The sequence below is a fragment of the Vulpes vulpes genome, chromosome 9 (genome assembly GCF_048418805.1).
Source record: "Vulpes vulpes isolate BD-2025 chromosome 9, VulVul3, whole genome shotgun sequence".
Taxonomy (NCBI): domain Eukaryota; kingdom Metazoa; phylum Chordata; class Mammalia; order Carnivora; family Canidae; genus Vulpes; species Vulpes vulpes.
The window spans coordinates 8292257-8312643 of NC_132788.1; the positions used below are offsets into that span (position 1 = coordinate 8292257).

General features: G+C 49.3%; 1 pseudogene; it reads right to left on the reverse strand.

Annotated features, from left to right (window-relative positions):
- Positions 1–6424: 6424 nt before the first annotated feature.
- Positions 6425–8844, reverse strand: LOC112925459 (stromal membrane-associated protein 1 pseudogene; annotated as a pseudogene).
- Between the last annotated feature and the right edge of the window lie 11543 nt (positions 8845–20387).

Consider the following 20387-nt stretch of genomic DNA (forward strand, 5'->3'; position numbering starts at 1 on the left):
AGACACAGGCACAGGGAGAAGCAAGCTCCATGCAGGGAGCCTGACCCTGGGACTCCATCCCGGGACTCCAGGATCAGGCCCTGGGCCAAAGGCAGGCACTAAACCGCTGAGTCACCCAGGGATACCCGTCCTCTTTTAAATAATTTCCTCAAAAAAAAAAAAAAAAAAAAAAAGAATTTCCTCAGGGGTGCCTGGGTGGCTCGGTCAGGTGAGCCTCTGCCTTTGGCTCAGGTCATGATCCTGAGGTCCTGGGATCGAGTCCTACATTGGGCTCCCTGCAAGGAGCCTGCTTCTCCCTCTTCCTATGTTGTCCCTCTCTCACACTGTGTGTGTCTCCCACGAATAAATAAATAAAATCTTAAAAAAAAATAATTTCCTCAAAAGTCCCACTCTACAGCTTCTACGCAATGACATCCTCTCTTTGGGAAACAGTCTTTTAGCCAGACGCAAGCTGTTTACGTAAATGGTCACTTGGGAGAGCACAGTAGGATCCATCAGTGAGGAAAGAGGGGGAGAAGAGATTGGGTATGGGGGAGGGGGGCAGCTTGTGGTCTCTTATCATGGGTCCCCACCCAAACCCTCTCTACCTCTTATATTCCAGGCTCCACCTAGCAGCCAGAGTAATTTTCTGCTTAAATTTTAAGGCAATCTATGTACATGGTGAAAAAAATATCTAGCAGTCTAGCTAATACCATAATGTAAAAAAGCCTCTTTCTCACCCCTACTCCTCACTCCCCCAACCCAGAAATGACCTGGATTCTCAGTGTGTGGACCAGACCGTATCTTTTCCCTACTGAACACTCCCCCACTCCCCCGTGGCTCTCAGTGTGCTCCCAGGCTCTGCCCTCCCTTAGTTCGCGCCACTGTCCTCCTGTCTCCTGGTGGTTGGTTCTCTGGCTTCAGGTCAGTCCCTGGAGATGCTACCCTGAGGCCTTTTCCCTCGCTGTTCTCTCGGCCTGGAACACTCTTCAGGGCTCGGTCCAGTTCTACCTTGTTCAGCGACAAGACTTTCTCTTTAGGCTCAAGCTGTGACCCTGTGCAAGTATCCAAGCCCTCTACCCTCCAGGTGTGGGCATGAACTCCTGGACAGCTAGATGCTAGGGTCTATTGTGGATCACCCAGGGACATGATGGGTCAGTCCAGGGCACTGTGGGATGGCAGGGAGGGGCCCTGATCTGAATGTGGATGAACTTAGGAGCTGCGGAATCACTCATTCACTCAGTAAGTATGAGGCGCTGCCTCCTATGACCTGGTGTCAGGAAGACACAAGAGAATGAGATGGGCACGTTCTCCTGACCTTCCGGGCCAGAGTGAGGACACAGTCAATAAGCATGAAAACAAACAAATAAAATCATTCTAGACTGTGATTAAGTTCTACAAAGGGCATAAATAAGGAATGTAGCAGATGATTTGGGGAACGGAGGGGGCGTGTCAGAATGTGTGGTCAGCAAAGCCATCTCAGAATCCTGAAGGATGAGAAGGTGTCATTCAAAGAGCTGGGAAAAACAAGTTCCAGGAAAGTAAATAGCATGTGCAAAGGTCCTGAGGTGGCAGAGAGTGGTCTGGCAGAGAAAAGGAGGGAGAAGGTGAGCAGAAGTAGGGCAGGCTGGGCTACAGGTTGAACTAAGCTTGGGTTTACTTTATTGTAATTTCCTTGGGAGAATTTTCATCAGGGCAGTGGTGTGACCTGTTCTGATTTATGTGGAAGCTGGCCGTGGGACCTGGATTTTGTGAGTACTTTGGGTGGTTTCTATAATTTTCCATTCACAGCACTGTCTTGGAATAGCTTTATGGGAGTTACTTTGGGCTCTCTAGCCAATCTGGTTAAACCAACAGCAGGATGCATTTTATGGGTGCAGAGCAGCAGGGCAAGTTTCAGCAAATCCCCCATCTGCTTCCCTATGACCTTGGTATTGTCTCCCCGAGGAGGGACACTCATCCCCCCTGAAAGGTGGACTCTTTGTCAGCCCCTCTCAGGCCTACCTTCCTTTTAGGGTAAATGTATCAGTCATGGCTCTGCAGAAAAACAAAACCAACTGGTAATACACATTTTTTCTTTTTTCAGGATTTTATTTATTTGAGAGAGAAAGCAGGGGGAGGGGCAGAGGGAGAAGGAGAGCCAGAGAATCTCAAGCAGACTCTGCACTGAGCACGGAGCCTGACACGGGGCTCGATCTCATGACTCTGACATCATGACCTGAGCCAAAACCAAGAGTCAGACCCTTAACTGACTGAGCCACCCAGGCGCCCCATCTTTTCTTTTCTTTTCTTTTCTTTTCTTTTCTTTTCTTTTCTTTTCTTTCTTTTCTTTTCTTTTCTTTTCTTTTCTTTTCTTTTCTTTTCTTTCTTTTCTTTTTTCTTTCTTTCTTTCTTTCTTTCTTTCTTTCTTTCTTTCTTTTTCTTTTTTCTTTCTTTCTTTTTAAAAGAAATTGGTTTATGTGACTGACTGTGGGGGCTGACAAGTCTGAACTCTATGGGGCAGGCTGATGGGCTGAAAACTCAGGTAGGAGTTGATGCTGTGAAACTTCTCAGGGAAGCCTCAGGTTTTGCTGTTACTGCCTTCAACTTATTGGGTGAGGCCCACCCTCATTAAGGAGGATAATAAAGTCAGCCCCTTGTAGATATTAACCATATGTACAAAATACCTTTACAGTAACATTTAGATTAGTGTTTGAATAAATAACTGGGTACTATAGCCTAGCCAACTTGACACATTAAACTAAACATCGCCGTAGAATATACAAAAAATGAAATCAAAGTTTTTATTCTAAGACCAACTCATGAAATCTTTAAGCTAATTGGAGCTCTTTTGTTCTGTTGCTTTGGGCAACGCTTTGTGTGAGTGCCAGAAACATTCACATCTGCAACTATCTTTTGCTTAAAGATGATGGCATTGGACTAAGGCTGAGCTGGTCGAAATTGGGGAAAGCAAATTCCAGGCCCCCATTTCCCAACCTTGGCCTAGAGGCTGGTGTGAGAAGCTGGGTCAAGCCCCAGAATCTTCCCTCTCCTGCTTGACAGTCAGCTTGTGATCAGTGATAGTTGAGGAGGTTCACAGCCAGAGTGACCTGAGCCTCGTCGTGCAGAAGGTACCTTCTCACACTGGTGCCTTTGCCTGGGAGGCCTCCAGGAGTGTTCTTGGTCCTTTAATTTCAAGTCTTAGCTGTGCAATCTTTTTTCTCCCTACACCCCCATCGCTCTGGTTCACCATTGAAGGGTCTGATCCTTCCTACAGAAAGGTCCCACACAGCCCTTCATAGCCTCCTGCTTCTGTTTTGGTGGTTTGTGTGGTCAGATGACGCCCAGGAACAGAGACAGGCAAAATAAGCCAAAGGGGAAATGAACATGTCCCACAGAGCCTGACTCTGGGGTAAAGGGCAGTGACAGGCTAGGTTAACAGTCCCAGGCCTAAAAGAATGTGTGTGTGTGTGTGTGTGTGTGTGTGTGTGTGTGTGTTAGCGTATGTGCAAATCATACCAGGCTAATACTGGGCATGCTGGGGGGATGGAGGCCAGCTCCATGACTGTTCTGGACTTTGGTTCAAGCCTTCACCCTGGGCGGTCTGCCAGTAGGCATAGTCCTCCCATCTGGGTTCTCCATGGATGGGTGCAGAATTGGCCCCAGGCCAGGAGCCAGGACTCCCAGACCTGCAACCCAAAGAACACGATTGCTTTAGTTTGGGTTCCTTCAAAAGCAAACCTTGAGACAAGACCTGGGTGAAGTAGTTTATTTGACATGTGATCCCAGAAAGCATAGGGTAGAGAAATGAGACCACAGTCCTACAGGGGATGTTCTGAGAGACTATGTGGGAACATGCTTCAGTTGTCCCACCCACGGGAAGGAAGCTGTGGTGTATTTGTTATCAGATTTTTTTTTTCAAAAGTAGGCTTCCCGCCCAACATGGGTTTTGAACTCATGACCCTGAGATCAAGAGTTGTACACTCTACTGACTGAGTCAACCAGGCACCCATTCATCATCAGCTTTTTAAACAGTTTTATGAAAACGTAATTCACATACATATGGTATGCCTGTTAAAAGTAGACAATCAGCATTTTGGGGCTTAGTCACAAATATCTGTAGCTGTCATCATAGTCAATTTTAGAAAATTTTCATAATCTTTAAAAGAAATCCCATCTCTTTAGCTACCACCCCTACCGCCACCTCAGCCTAGGCAACCACTAACCTACTTCCTGTCCCTATAGACTTGCCTATTCTGGACATTTCATATGAATGGAATCAGAATATGCGGATTTTTGTGACTGTCTTCTTTCACTTTCCAAGGCCCGTTCAAGCTACAGCATGTATCTCTACTTCATTCTCTTTTAGGCCAAATGATATTCCATTGTATGAATATACCACATTTTGTTTTCCATTTGTCCATTGATGGACAAGTGGATTGTTTCTGCCTTTTGACTCTCGTGAATATTGCTGCTGTAAACATTCACGTACAAGTTTTCTGTGGACATATGTTTTCATTTTTCTTGGGCATATACCTAGGGGTGGAATTTCTGGGTTATACAGTAATTCCATATTTATTTATTTATTAGGAGATTTTATTAATTTATTTTTAAAAAGATTTTATTTGTTTATTCATGACAGACAGAGAGAGAGAAGTAGAGACACACGCAGAGGGAGGAGAAGCAGTCTCCATGCAAGGAGCCCGATGTGGGACTAGATCCCGGGACTCTGGGATAAGGCCCTGAGCCAAAGGCAGACGCTAAACTGATGAGCCACCCAGGTGTCCCAGATTTTATTAATTTATTTGAGAGAGGGAGAGAGAGAATGAACGCATGTATGTGGGGAGGGGCAGAGAGTTTCAAGGAGACTCCATGCCAAGCATGGAACCCGACATAGGGCTCCAACCCAGGACCCTGAGATCATGGCCTGAGCAGAAATCTAGAGTCAGACACTCAACCGACTGAGTCACCAATAACACTATATTTAATCATTTGAGGAACCCCAAACTGTTTTCCAAAGTGGCTACACAATTTTCCATTCCTATCAGGAATATATGAGAATATTAGCTATTGTTGCATAACCAATCACTACAAAGCTTAGCAGCTTAAAACAACAAACATTTGTTGTATTACACTGTTTCTGAGGATCAGGAATCCAGGAGCAGCTCAAGTGGGTGGTAGTGGTTCAGGGTTCTGCTCAGGGTCTCCCATGAAGCTGGAATCATCTGAAGGTTTGACTGGGCTGAAGGGTTGACCTCCAACATGGCTGGATTACTTGCCCGACAAGGGAGTGTTGGTTGTTGGTAAGAGTCCTTCGTTTTTTGTCACATGTACCTTCCCCTGGGCTGCTTGAGCATCCTCATAGCTTGGCATCTGGCTTCCACCAAGAACAAGAGATCCAAAAGGGAATAAGGCAGGAGCTGCACTTCTTTTATGATCTAGCCGAAGATATCATGTGCTGTCATTTCTTTAAACATCCTATTGCATAGTTCAGCTGGTTTCTTTCTTTCCTTCTTTGAGAGAGCATGCGTGAGACTGTGAGCAGAATGGGGGAGGAGCAGAGAGAGAGGAAGAGAGAGAATCCTAAGCAGTCTCCCCATGCCAGTGCAGAGCCCCACGTGGGGCTTGATTTCACCACCCTGAGATGATGACCTGAGCCGAAATCAAGAATTGAACAGAGTTCAACAAGAGTTTAACAGACTGAGCCACCCAGGCACCCCTTCAGCTATTTTCAGTGGGGAAGGAACCACACGGGGTGTGAGTACCAGGAAATGGGTCATCGGAGGCCATCTTGGGAGAGGCCTACTACATGAGGCATTTTATCCACCCACTCCCATCCCTCAGGAGGAGGGTTGCTCCTGGGGTGTTAAGTCCCTGGAACTTTTGGCCTAAACCAGAACACACTATCACACTATGCTGAAGACAATCCTCCCTTTGGCCTAACTTGGATCTCAGCTGTGGCTTGGGAGGACGGGTCCCAACTCATGTGCATGCCTTGCACCCTCTGCTTTCTTCTGCCCCAGGACCTTCTCTGACATGCAAGAGCCTTCTGAATCCTTGTACAAACAGGGCCAGAATACACAGGGATGCTAAGAGCCCTGGAGGAAGACAATTAGCAACCAATTATCTGGTCCTTCAGGCACATGGGTCTGGGAGGCATACAAGACGCTGCTTTCAGGAGCTAAGATAAAGAAAATTGAGCTTGCCTCCAATTTTTAATTAGTACAAAAGGGCTATAACTAGTATCTTCTTACACTCATCTCTGTTTTTGAGCTACTATCCTTTTTTAATCTTTTTTTTTCTTTTCATATCAAATTTAATCAGTACTGGTCAACAGGGTCAATCAGATAACTCTTAATATGAACATGGGGGGAAAAGTGTATGTATGTGGATGAACAGGGGAACTAGATGCTGTTTAACAAGGCATGTCGGGCAGTAGTTCTGGATGAAACTTGTATTGTGTTTTTCATTTCCACAGCTGTGTGCTGAGAGTCTGACTGGATGAGCCTCCAGACCATCCTGCTGCTGCACTGGGGGGCTGGTCAAAATCCACTGTAGGGTTTGTACTACTGATCCTCATGCCAGCCATTGGCTGATTCATCTGTGAAAGGTTCCACTGGGGCTGCTGAGCTCGCGGCAGGCCAGGCTTACTCTGGGGTACCCCCATCTGTCCCACCATTCTTCCTTGAGGCCAGCCACATTTGGAAGAAGTGGTATCATACATGAACCCACTGGGCATGGGCCTGCCCACCATCACGCTTCCCACTCTGTCCCATTACGTTCCCCAGAAGGCCAGGAGCTACAGGTTTAGCCACAGGCACACCCATTGATGGATAATCTTGAGATCCATTTGGTGCTTGTGAGGTAAATGGTCTATTTGTGGGTCCCTTAAACACACCAGGAGTCCTCTGCCTTTGAATGTTCCTGTACTATACAGAGATAAGATGGAGTCTTTGGAGAGTTTGTTTTTTGCCACCTCTTCTGATTTTGTAGCTTGCTCAGTGAACAGATGCCGATCCCCGGATATTACTGTGGACAAATTGGCAGCTCCGGGTATAGAGAACATCTCTGGAACTGGGGGCAAGATAGTTGCAGGTAAGGGATTAAAAATCCTTGGTCCAGGGGCACCTGAGTGGCTTAGTCAGTTAAGTGTCTGACTCGTGATTTTGGCCTAGATCATGATCTCAGTGTTGTGAGATAGAGCCTCGAGTCAGACTCTGTCCTCAACAGGGAGTCTACTTGAGATTCTCTCCCTCTCCCTCTGCCCCTCCCCACCAGTAAAATAAATAAATAAATCTTTTAAAAAAATCACTGGTCCAGGGATCCCTGGGTGGCGCAGCGGTTTGGCGCCTGCCTTTGGCCCAGGGCGCGATCCTGGAGACCCGGGATCGAATCCCACATCAGGCTCCCGGTGCATGGAGCCTGCTTCTCCCTCTGCCTGTGTCTCTGCCTCTCTCTCTCTATATATATGACTATCATAAAAAAATTTTTTTAAAAAAATCACTGGTCCAAAGATGTCCAGATATCATTTAGGGCTGACACCGTGGTTATGTTCCCATAGGTCACTGGTGCCTCAGTAGGGCTGTTGAATCCTAAAAGATCAACAGTGGGCTCTGCAGCATTTTTACAGCTGATACTTTTTTTAAATTCCAACTGCTGATTGTCTTTCTTCCATAGCCTGTTCAACTGTAAGAGGTTTTGCAGGCTTTTCTGGTTCCATTTCTTTTTCTCTTCCTCCCTTTCCCCTTTTCTTCATTTGTAATAGCTATTGAATTTTTATCATAGTATTTCTTCTTTTCATATTTATCTCTTTTGTAAAATATTTTATTTTTAAAGATTTTTTTTTAAATTTGTATTTATTTATGATAGTCACACACAGAGAGAGAGAGGCAGAGACACAGGCAGAGGGAGAAGCAGGCTCCATGCACCGGGAGCCTGACGTGGGATTCGATCCCGGGTCTCCAGGATCACGCCCTGGGCCAAAGGCAGGCGTCAAACCACTGCGCCACCCAGGGATCCCTATTTTTAAAGATTTTTAAAACTTATTTAAGAGGGCAGCCCGGGTGGCTCAGTGGTTTAGCGCCGCCTTCAGTCCAGGGTGTGATCCTGGGGTCCCGGGATCGAGTCCCATGTCAGGCTCCCTGCATGGAGCCTGTTTCTCCCTCTGCCTGTGTCTCTGCCTCTCTCTCTCTCTCTCTCTCAGAAATAAATAAATAAAATCTTAAAAAAAAGTATTTGAGAGAGAGAGAGAGAGAGAGAGAACAAGCAGGGGGAGGGGCAGAAGGAGAGAGAGAATCTCAAGCAGACTTCACTCTGAGCACAGAGCCTGCTGTGGGGCTCCATCTCCTGACCCCGAGATCATGATCTGAGCCGAAACCAAGAGTCAGATGCTTAACCAACTGAGCCACCCACATGCGCTTCAGACTTTATTTTTAAGTAATCTCTACACCCAGTGTGGGGCTCAAACTCACAACCCCAAGATCAAGAGTCACACACTCCACCCACTGAGCCAGATAGGTGCCCCTGATATTTATCTTTGATAAAAAATTCCACTGCTTGACCTATCTGTGGTCTTCAAAAAAGTTCTCTGGAAGATTGGCTTCTGAGTGGTCTTGCTTTCGTATTTCCCATATTTTGCATGTGCTGCATCTGTCCTGGTGTCCACTGGTCTAGGTTGACTGACTTAACCCTGCATGTATGAACCCCAAGATTTCTATGGGTTCTAGCACATCTCATGCAAATAAACACACCAATTTTCCAGGAAGCCTACTATCGATGTTTGGCCTCACAGTTTGAGGCATATCTGTCCTCCTCCCTCAGGAGCTGGGACAGGACGAGCTGCTGCTTCTCGTTCAGCTTCTGAGTCTTCTCCTTTTGGGAGCCCATCACTATCTTGGTAGTGGGGTGGGGAGCCCAAGGCAGCGATGGGGGAAGGGGAGACAGGCAGAAGCTGGGCAGGAAGCCACCAGGCCTGTGGGCAGACGCTGACTACTATTCTTTTCCACAAATTTTTAGAGGCAGAGCTGCAGGGCCAAAAGGATAAATTTCTATATTTTGGTACCTATTGCCAAATTTGTCGCCAATAATGCTGTAATTCTCATCGTGGTGAGGGAGCTGTTCCCCTCCATCTGAGAGGTTGGGTGCAGTGAGGACGGTGTCCTGCATGCCTCTCAGATAAAGGTGGGGAGAAGCCCACTTACAGTAAGGCTTAGAGAGGGTGAAGAGGGGTCTACAAGGCGGGGTGGTAGCAGCATAGAAGACTGGTTACACACTCCGGGGGGGTCGACCCTACAAATAAATATGCAAATAAATATGCAAATAGCAAAAGGCACTTTTCTCACTCACAGGGAGTAATGAATGGAAAGGGATAAATGGGGATCCCTGGGTGGTGTAACGGTTTGGCGCCTGCCTTTGGCCCAGGGCGTGATCCCGGAGACCAGGGTTCGAATCCCACATAGGGCTCCCGGTGCATGGAACCTGCTTCTCCCTCTGCCTGTGTCTCTGCCTCTCTCTCTCTCTCTCTCTCTCTGTGACTATCATAAATAAATAAAAATTTAAAAAAAAATTAAAAAAAAAAAAAAGGAAAGGGATAAATGCTGTGGTAGTTAGGTTGGAACTGGAGGTACTGATGTCAGTTTACATTTTTTAATATTTATAAATTAGATAGATACTATCTATCTAATCTAGTGTATCTAGTGTATCTATCTTACACTGTGGCAGTAATGAGCACAGCTGGCACCCAGATCTTGGTTTCTAAATCCATCCTCCACTGAAAGGAACCAGAGCTCCTCGGCAAATGGCTGATTTCAGGCTGGCCCAGGGAAATACATGATAAGCCTGGAATATCTTATTGTGCCAGAAAATGACAGAAATATTTAGGCTGAGGACATGTGGGGAGGATATAGGAGGCAGCTTAAAGGAGTTTCCACTGGCCAAGTGTCAGACAAATTTCGACATCATACATAACGATAATGGAGTATTGTCCATTGAATAAGATAAGAAATCCCAAGTCCACACAGATATAAATATATCATGAGAGAAGAAAATGTTTCTTTACAGTATAATGTCAGCTAATCAATGAAGAATGATAGAATTAAAACCACTGTTTGGCAATCGTTATAGCAATAATTAATTCATTGGAGAATCATAAATGGATGCTAAAATTAGGAAGAGTTTGATAAGAAATGGGATATTCACATAACCTCAAAATGCCTCCTCATAAAATACACAGTGATCCCCAAAAGAAAAATAGTAATCATTAAATTCTACTCCTGAAACTATTACTCTATACATTTAAATAAAAATTTGGAGAGGGGGAAGGAAAAATAGTAACTTTTCAGAGGAGGAACCTGCCAGGTACCACCCTAATCAAGGGAATAAAGTTGTCATCTTCAGGAATGGGGCAAATGGAAACTGTGTGCTGCCCCTGAGGAAACAATGGAGAGAATCCCCCCATCCCCCCCCCTGCCGCTCTCCATGGTATTCCTGCAAAAATGTGTAACAAGAGTCTGGGTGGTGCAGTGGGTTAAGTATCTGACTCTTGATTTTGGCTCAGGTCATGATCTCAGGTTCATGAGATGAGCCCCATGTGGCAAGCTCTGTGCTCAGCGGGGAGTCTGCTTATCCCTCTCCCTCCCTGTCTACCTCTTCCCCTGCATGCACATGCTCTCTCTCTTAAATGATAAAATCTTAAAAAAAAAAAGAAAAGAAACATTAGATAAATCTTAATTGAAAGAATACTACAAAATAACGGGCTTATAATTTTTTTGAAGATTGTATTTGTCTATTCATGAGAGACACACAGAGAGAGAGAGAGAGAGAGAGAGAGAGGCAGAGACACAGGCAGAAGGAGAAGCAGGCTCCCTGCAGGAAGCCCCATGTGGGACTTGATGCCAGGACTCCGGGATCACACCCTGAACCAAAGGCAGATGCTCAACCGCTGAGCTACCCAGGCGTCCCTGGTTTATAATCTTAAAAAAAAAAAAAAAAAATTCACGCTCATAAAAGTCAAGTGGAGATTGCAGAACTGTTCTGGATTGAGGATTAGCAGGGAGTAATGCCTCAGGGTGCAGTTCCCAATGGGGCTGGCTCAGCTGTGGTGATGTAGGAGGGGTCTCCCCTCCTAGGAAATGCACACTGACAGATTTAGGGGAACCTGAGCCTCAGGTCAGCAAGTCATTGTCAAATAGTTCAGGACAAAAAGTTCTTTGTAGTCTTCTTGCAAAACTTTTTCTGGAATGCGTTTTGTCATTACAAATGTCACGTGTGGGGATCCCTGGGTGGCGCAGCGGTTTGGCGCCTGTCTTTGGCCCAGGGCGCCATCCCGGAGATCCGGGATCGAATCCCACGTCGGGCTCCCGGTGCATGGAGCCTGCTTCTCCCTCTGCCTGTGTCTCTGCCTCTCTCTCTCTCTGTAACTATCATAAATTAAAAAAAAAAAAAAAAAAAAAAAAAAAAGATGGGATCCCTGGGTGGCGCAGCGGTTTGGCGCCTGCCTTTGGCCCGGGGCAAGATCCTGGAGACCCAGGATCGAATCCCACATCGGGCTCCCGGTGCATGGAGCCTGCTTCTCCCTCTGCCTGTGTCTATACCTCTCTCTCTCTCTCTCTCTCTCTGTGACTATCATAAATAATAAAAAAAACAAAACAAAAAACAAAACAAAACAAAAAAAACCAAATGTCACGTGTGCCCAGGAGTCTATAAAAATGATCTCATTCATTTGATCCTCAGAGGAAATGGCCTAAGTACCCCCCCCACCCCCCCCACCCCCCCCACACACATACCTTGAGGGACGACAGAAATGATGGCCACAGCTCAACCAGGCAGCTGGGGCAGAGGGGCTTCAGCCAGGGTTGTGCCCTCCTTTGAGGTCATTCAAGAGCAGGGCTTTGCAGGGGGAGCGGGTACCAGCTGAACTCCCTCCTCCGAAGGGAAACAATCCTGAAGCCGGAAGAGCCCACAGACCTACAATGTCAGGGAGGACGGTCCTAATTTCACAGAGGGACCATGTAGAGGATGTGATGGGGCCCAGGCTCCTGGCCAGAGGCCCCTGTGAGCCCCGGGGTGGCCCGGAGGTGCCCAGGCTGGGCCCAGGCCCACCACCAGCACCCGCAGGAGGCACCGTGGGGCTGAAGGCCCAGGGCCTGGCAGTGAGGAGTCTGGAGGAGAGCAGAACGCGTGTGGCCCCTCGCTCCTCACACCGGGCCTGGCAGAGGGGACAGATGGAAGGTGTGCTGGTCGGGGTGACAAAATGGCAGTCATTTTGTGAATGGTGAAAGGGGCCTCAGGTACTGGCTGGGGTGTGTGACTGGCTGGAGGTGACAGTGAACGCTTGTGTGTCCAGGTTCTCCTGAGTCTAACTGAAGGAGGCTCTGACCAGACTGGGCCTGGTCCTAACGATGGTCTGAAGAGAGGGCTTGGCCAGAGACAAGACGCCAGGGAGAAAAAGGAACTGGGTTTTCACACGAAAAAATAAATCGACGTGTGTATTAGAATAGGAGGAACAAACGATTGTTGACGAACATTTTAAACTGAAAATAAACAGAATTACCTCTCCTGCTCCGGCCTTCACCTACTCCCCCGAGATAACCAGTGGTAACTTCCGAATCAGACGCAGGAAGAGACACAGCCGCCCCTCCCGTCAACCCTGCTTCGCTCCCCAGCCTGGGTCCCACACAGGCTGCAGGTGGACAACCCCACAGGATAGCCTCAGCCTGTTCTCCTGCCACCAACTCCATCAGGGAGATGTGTGTCCCCAACCTGCAGACTAGGAAGCTGAGGTCAGAGGAAGGAAGGGACTTGTCCAAGGTCACACATCCGAGTCCTTGCTCCTGCTGCAGCCGCCTTCTTTCACCGCAGAGTGACCTCTGCTCAGGGAAAGAGCCAGTCTGGAGCCAGGTGGGGGCTGGGGTCCTCCTGGGGCCCTTTCCAGGGGTAGGGGAGCTGCCTGACTGAACTGGTTCTGCCCTAATAAAGGTCTGCTTGTCGCAGCCTGCTCATTCCGTCTTTGTTTACTGCGCCTCCACACAAACACACTTGAGAACTTCGTGGGAACACGAGGGGCCGGAAGGCAGGATGCTAGCCGGAGGGCGGACGGGGCCTGCCCCTCCACCTACATGGGATGGGGCCTGTCTCCCTTCCCTACGCCTCTGGCCTTCAGTTTCCCCAAACCCCTTTTCACGGGGCAAAGAGGAACCTCTCTATTATTGTCTCTTGCTGCCTTGGAAGAAAAATAGCAAAAATCAGTTCATTTTGGGGCCGCCTGGGCAGCTCAGTCAGTTGAGAATCTGCCTCTTGGTTTCGGCTCCAGTCATGTTCTCAGAGTCATGGGATCGAGCCCTGAACTGGGCTCCACGCTCAGTGGGGAGTCTGCTTGAGATTCCCCCTCTCCCTCTGCCTTTCCCTTGCTCACATGCATGAACTTTCTCTCTCTCAAATAAATAATCTTTAAAAAAATCATTTCATTTTTGTCCGGAAAATGTACCAAGCTTCTGAGACATGCACCTACTTTCTTTTATTTGAAAAATAGTTATCAGGGGTACCTGGGCGGCTCGGTGGTTGAGCATCTGCCTTTGGCTCAGGTCATGATCCCGGGGTCCTGTGATCGAGTCCCGCATCAGGCTCTCCACAGGGTGCTTGCTTCTCCCTCTGCCTATGTCTCTGCCTCTCTTTCTGTGTCTCTCATGAATAAACAAACAAACAAATAAAATATATTTTTAAAATTTATTTATTTATTTATTTATTTATTTATTTATTTATTTATGAGAGAGAGAGAGGCAGAGACATAGGAGGAGGGAGAAGCAGGCTCCATGCTGGGAGCCCGATGTGGGACTCATCCAGGGACTCCAGGATCACGCCCCAGGACGAAGGCAGGCGCTAAACTGCTGAGCCACCCAGGGATCCCCACAAATAAAGTATTAAAGAGTAAAGAAAAAGATACTCTTTACTTAAAAAAAAGGAAAAGAAAAATAGTTATCAAGTGCCAGCTAAGTGCTTTCTGGGCATTCTGTATCTTTTATTTATTTTAATTCTCTCATGACTTTATAAGTAGGTCTGTTGTCACCTCCATTTTGCAGATGAGGAAACTGAGGCATGGAAAGTCTAAGCGATATGCCTCTTCCCCTCCAAGAGCTTAAAAAGAGATAATAAAATTCCATTTTTGGAAACTCACAGCCTCTGAGCTGCAACCACAGATTCTGACCCCTTGGAATGCACCAAGCCCTAAATAGGAAACTCTTGAATTTTTTTTTCAGAAGTTCCAGAGCCAACTGGGTACCAACACAGCTTCCAGGAAAAGCCACTCAGGAACTGCCCAAGGGCTGGGAGCCCGGAGGGAGCTGAGGAGCCCATGGAAGGTGCCGCCCACAAGCAAGTCAAGGTCATTAAGAACAGCAGCCAGGTAGGGCAGTTCTTGAAGAAAACCTCATAATCTAATGATGGAAAGGCAGTGTGGGCTTGAGAACGGGATCCAGCCTAGGCGTGTTTACAAAAATGCAGTCTTTGAAGGAGAAATAAACATGTGGACTTTTTTTTTGTAAGTCTAGACTCTTCAAATTTGATTGTTGGGGCGCCTGGGCGGCTCAGCGGTTGAGCATCTGCCTTTGGCTCAGGTTGTGATCCCGGGGTCCTGGGATTGAGTCCCGCATCAGGCTTCCCATGGAGGAGCCTGCTTCTCCCTCTGCCTGTGTCTCCGCCTCTCTCATGAATAAATAAAATCTTTTTAAAGAATAAACAAAATGTGATTGTCTTGGGAAATGGGGGACCTCTGGGGTCAGAACTGTAGGGTCAAAGGTATGAAGTGTTTTATTCAGATAGCCTTCGTTTCAAATCCCAGCTCCAGCCCTCATTAGCTGTGAGATCTTGGACAAGTCACTTAACGTCTTGGACTTGCTGCCTCCCTGTGCGTAAGGCCAGTTTGTCATAACCTCCATCTCGAGGCAGCTTGCAGGAGTAAATCGACATTTTCTACCTAAGAACAGGCTGTTTACACAAGTTGCTGGGTTTTTTTTTTTGTTGTTTGTTTTGCTTTTTGTAAAGGTTTTATTTATTTATTCTTGAGAGAGAGAGAGAGAGAGAGAGGCAGAGACACAGGCAGAGAGAGAAGCAGGCTCCATGCAGGGAGCCCGACGTGGGACTCGGTCCTGGGTCTCCAGGAACACACCCTGGGCCAAAGGCAGGCGCTCAACCGCTGAGCCACCCAGGGATCCCCAAGTCTGCTGTTTTTTGGGTCCAAATAGATCAGGGAAGTTTTAAACTTCCAGTTCCTGGATGTGGTGCCTCTGAGTACAAGTGCGAGCTGGTCTCTCCAAATTTAAAAATCTGGAATCTCTCATCTTCCCTGCAGATATGTTATCTCCTGGGCATCTTTTCCCAAAAATGTTTTGTCAATGTAGTGAGCCTGTTGGGACCCCCACCCCACCCCCAAGCCAGGCCTCAGTGTGCCCTTTCTCTGATGCTGGTGCATCTGAAAAGGCCTTGAACCCTGAGTGACAGGGATAGGTGTGCTTTGTTTTGGTGGCTTGGCACTCGGGCTGTCTGCCAGGGGCTGTGGATGAGCCAGCGAGTGGGAATCTGCCTTCCTCCTCTCCAGAAGTCCTGAAGGCTCACCTGTCCCGAGCAGGGAGAACGCCAGGGTAGGATCCAACTGCATGGCCTGCCGAGTCTTGCTCACCCAGGGCAGGGAGTCCAGGCAAGTGCGCTAGAGAAGTTGGGATGTGGTCCCAGCCAGGGACCCTGCATCCAGCAGGTGCAGACCCACACCACCCGGCCTTTGGGCTACATGTCTGGGTAGTGGGACCAGCCACACAGCCTCCCTGGCCCTACAGCTACCTGACAGTCTTCAGGAAATTCTGCCGATATTAGCCAGAGCCGGTTTTGATATTTGCAAATGGAGATCCTCTGCTGACAACCAGAGTTTCAGCAGTGGCATCTCCCACCTCTCTGCCTTCAAGCGCTCAGACTCCTGCCTTCTCCTGACTTTGGGCCAGCTGTGCCCACACCGATGCCCAACCCTCCAGCACACACTCTCAGCGTCCCCATATTCTGTCCCTTTCTGCATGTCTAATGGTCGCTGGTTGATACGCCCAATATTTTCCACTTAACCTCCTGATGAAAAGACATTCATTCCATCTGCTCGGGCACTACCTGCACGTTTCGTCATTTATTTTCTGCCATTTGGCGTTATTTCCTTTGGAACTCTGAGCCTCTGTTTACTAGCACTTCGAATGCTTACTGCTTTTGCATGTGTTGGCTGTGGAAACAGTCTGCCTGGGGAACAGCAATAACCTCAACAAGACGTAAAACAGCAATCAGACCAACTAAACATTGTCTGCTTTCTTTTCTTTTCTTTCTTTCTTTCTTTCTTTCTTTCTTTCTTTCTTTCTTTCTTTCTTTTTTTTTTTGTTGTTGTTGTTGTTGTTGTTGTCTGCTTTCTGTGATCAGATGTGCTAAGTGAGAAGACATTACTCCTTCCAGGCCGGCTGCTCCCTTTACACCCATCCCTTGACACCATTGCAGATGGCAAGTGGAATTAACGATATTCAGTGAAATGCTGCACCTAAGCCACAACTGAAGTATTTAGTGGTAAAGGGGCATTAGGTCTGCAACTGATTCTCAAATTATGCTGATATTAAAAACTCAGAGGAAAGACAAAAACGCTAAGGCAAACACAGCAAAGTGCTGTGGACCAACGAGTCCCAGCCCTCTGACACCTGTCACTGGCAGGAGGATGGGGGGTTTGGTTCTGAGCTAACTGGGAGCATTCATAAAGGCAAGATCCCAAGAGGGGCCTCTCTGGCACCTCTGACTGTGTTTGTTAACTGGGAAGGCCGTGTGGACCCACAGATACCAGGAGCACCAGTAACATCGAGCCCCACCCCGAGGGATACAGACTCAGGGCAAGAGAGACCCAAGCATTTTCTGACCCTCTCGATGTGTGACCTCAGCCTGTCCTCCTTTTGGCCACAAGTGGAGTTTGGGGCCTGGGGTACCAGCAAGCCATGGGGGGGTGGGGGGTAGGGGGTGGCTGACTCTGCACCCAGCCCCTCCCGAGAGACTGGGTGGTTTGGAACCAGGCTGCATGGCCCTCAGCAAGGGGCCAACTATTAGTCCCACGTGGCTCTCTCCATGGGCTGGAGGGGCCGAGGTCTCCTTGGCCGCTGGTCCCCAAGGTCCAGCTACAGGGCCTGGGCCTCCTGCACTGTGGCCAGTCTCCCCACAAGTTTGTGTGTCCCTTCTTCTCACTGGGGCGCAGCTCTCCTGCCCCAGGTTGTTGGGGGACCTTGCCCTTCCAAGCCCTGCTGAGAAAGCTCTTCTGTCCTTCAGCTTCCACCCCAGCCTTGACTCCTGCCAGCTTTCTAGTATCTTCCAGAGAATTCCGAGCATAGTTACAGGTACCATTTCTTAAGTGTGTCAACCCTAGGTGTTTTAAACCCACATTATCCCACTTAATCCTCACAGCATCCTGAGTGACAGGTCTGTTCTTGCTGTTTTACAGACCTGGGGTTTGGAGTGCAAAGTGACTCATCTGTGGCCACACAGCCAGCTTGTGGTAGTATGAGCAAGATTTCTCATCCAGGCCTCACTTTCCCTTGCCTTCCTTTGCCTTCTCCTTGGGAGTGTGCTGGTCTCTATGAACAGATCCAGGCTTGGGGGCTGGGGGAGTGTGGATGGACACACACAAGCTGCATAGTTTACTGGGTGGGGTGCAATCCGTACTCTGGAGGGGCTCAAGCCTTTTCTCTTCTCTCTCCTGGCCATGCCCTGGCCCGGGTCCAGCCAAACTGAGCCAGGTGAGCAGTGCCTGACTTGGGGAGGTTCCTAGGTCAGCATGGCAACTCTCCTCCAGATGTTTGCTGTACCCAGCTCTCCATGTTTGCTGAGCCTGATTACTGGTGGGTCCTGGGCTGTCCCCATTGCCTAAGCTACAGAGCAGTTCCTCCCTCCCATCCAATGCCTCTGTGTCCCCAGACTCATTTCATCCTCCTTGTCTGGTCTCTATAGGCAGTTGAGCAGGGTGACAGGGTGGGGTGGGGTCTTCTAGGTGAACAGTGAATGTTCCAGGAGCTGCTCAGGTGGTGCTGGTGAAGACCTGGCTCAGGGCAGCTGCCCTTCTGGGGCTCTCAGGAATCAGCAGGTGAGGAAGGGCTATGGGGCCAATCACATACTTCAGGCTCATGAGCCCTGCACAGACCCCAGGACCTGAGAGGTCTCCCAAGTGGCTCCGTGGGCCCCAGAGGCCCTCCCTTGGCAGATGTGCTGTTGTGGAGAGTTGGGGCCTAAACACCCGGGTCTGGGCAGCAGCCAGGTTCAGGAGACTGAAGTATATACCCAGGAAACCTAGGAGGCGTTTGTTACAGGCTTCACCCTGCAGGCATCCCCAGTAACTATGTCCTGGAGATACTTGCTCTGGATAGAGCAGAGAGGCAGCAGGATGTCCTCGGGTTCTGATGGGACATGCCACCATGGTGGTCTTGAGCTCAACCTGGGGCACCCAGGGCCCTCTGAATAGTGCAGGGGTAGCCACAGCCTTGATAGCCACAGCACCTCTCTTTTTGGGGGACTACCCTTTATTTAGCTTGCCACGGTCTCTGATTGTTGTTAATGCTGTGAATGGTGCAGCCAGCTGTAAGAGTTCCTGATTGGTGGAGCCATTCTGCCTCTTTAAGGCAGAAATAGGTCTTCTCTTCCCCCTTCTTTCCTGGGCCCCCGAGCACCTCCAAGGGGTCCCCAGTGGGTCTCAGGATGCTCTGAGTGTGTGCGTAGTGGTGCATGTATATGTGAGTGTGACCCAGGGATGGGGGCAGGTGTCAGCAATGCTTCTGCTAAATGCTGCCTGTGACCCCATGGTGAACTCTTTCTCAGGGGGGCCGCCTACCCCTCATTGTTCCTCTGCTGTATGCTATGATAGCAGCCCAGACCTTGAAGGTTCACTCATCTGGAGTTGAGGACTTAATTCTCAGGGAAGTCCCAGAATCCTTTTCCCCAAGGACATGGGGACCATCTGCCCCTGCACTGCTCACAACCTCTCCCTGTGCCTGGGCTTGTGTTTACATGTGGAGTTCCTGGGAAGGCAGGCCCGGTGGAGGCTCTGAGAGGGCATGACTCCCAGTCCCCAAGGCCAGACAGTGACTCATGGGTGGGGGTGGAGGCTGTAGGGAAATTTGGGGGGAACAAAGTCACACCTCCAGTTGTCATTACATAGATTTTTTTTGAGTGCTGGCTGCACGCCAGCCCGGTGCTAAATCTTCGCTGGGCTACCTCAAGGCACTCATGGTTACACATGCTACAGGAAGCGGAACTGAGGCACGGTGGGGCTGATCTCTTCCCATCCACACTGCTGACCAGCCACCTTCCTGGGTGCTAAGGCTTTGTACCTAACCCCTCCCAGTGCTCCTCAAAGTATGCTTCTGAGGTTTGGGGCTCCCTGGAGGGTATTTGTTAAAAATGGGGGTTGCTGGACCTGGCCCAGACTTATCGAATCAGACTCTGGGAAGAGGCCCAGGAGCCAGCATTTTGGCCTGTAAGATCCATGTGTCTAGGCTCCCTAGAAAGTTCCTGATAAGTAACTAACTTCCAGCTAAGAAACTGTTTGGAGGAGGGGGCAGGGCAGGGAAAGGGTTCCCTGCTTGGCTTTACTGTGTAGAGTTTTGGGGATCAGGAGGAGGCTGGGATCCCTGCAATCAAGATTCTTCCCTACAGTTCCTCCTTCCCTGGAGAGCATCCTACCCTGGAGAGCATCCTACCCTGGGATGCACCGGATGGAAGAACACTTGAATGGATGAGAGGGAGGGCATTTGGGGGTGAAGAATATAGTGAGGGGGAGCCAGGAAGGCAAGTGGGGCATGGGGGTCCAGCCAGGCTAGACTTTGGTGTGTTCTTTTTCAGAAGGAAGTGGGTGTAGGGGGGTGTCCCTGGGAGGGTTTTCCAGCAGAGGAACCATGTCTCTGGGGGTTCAGGAGGAAGACTGGGCCCTGGGGGACAGACTGGGGGGAGAGTGGAGCTTCCCTGGCAGTCCTGGGAAGGACGATGGGAGGGGGTGGGAACTGCTGGCCTGGGACTTGGGGCCGAGGGAGGGAGAGGAGACCTCCAAGCCTAGGAGGGGGATGAGACCCTTTGGGACACGTGAACTTTGAGGTGCGTCTGAAATATGGGACAGGAGGAGGCGGGGCTGGAGAGGCCCCATAATAAGGAGGTAGGCTGAAAGTCAGCCCCCGAGCCCCGGCTGGGAGCTGGGTGCGGGAGCCACACCTGTCGCACGCGCTCCATCTTTCTGGGGCTCAGTCTTCTCCTGGTAAATGTGTTGTTGTGAGGACCCCCCAGTGGTGCTCCCGGAGCGTCCCGGCCCGGAGAGCGGCTAGGACAGGAGCCGTGTGGGGCCCGGCTGCGGCGCGAGCCCCGCCCCCTGGTGGCGGTCCCTTTCGGGGCAGCGG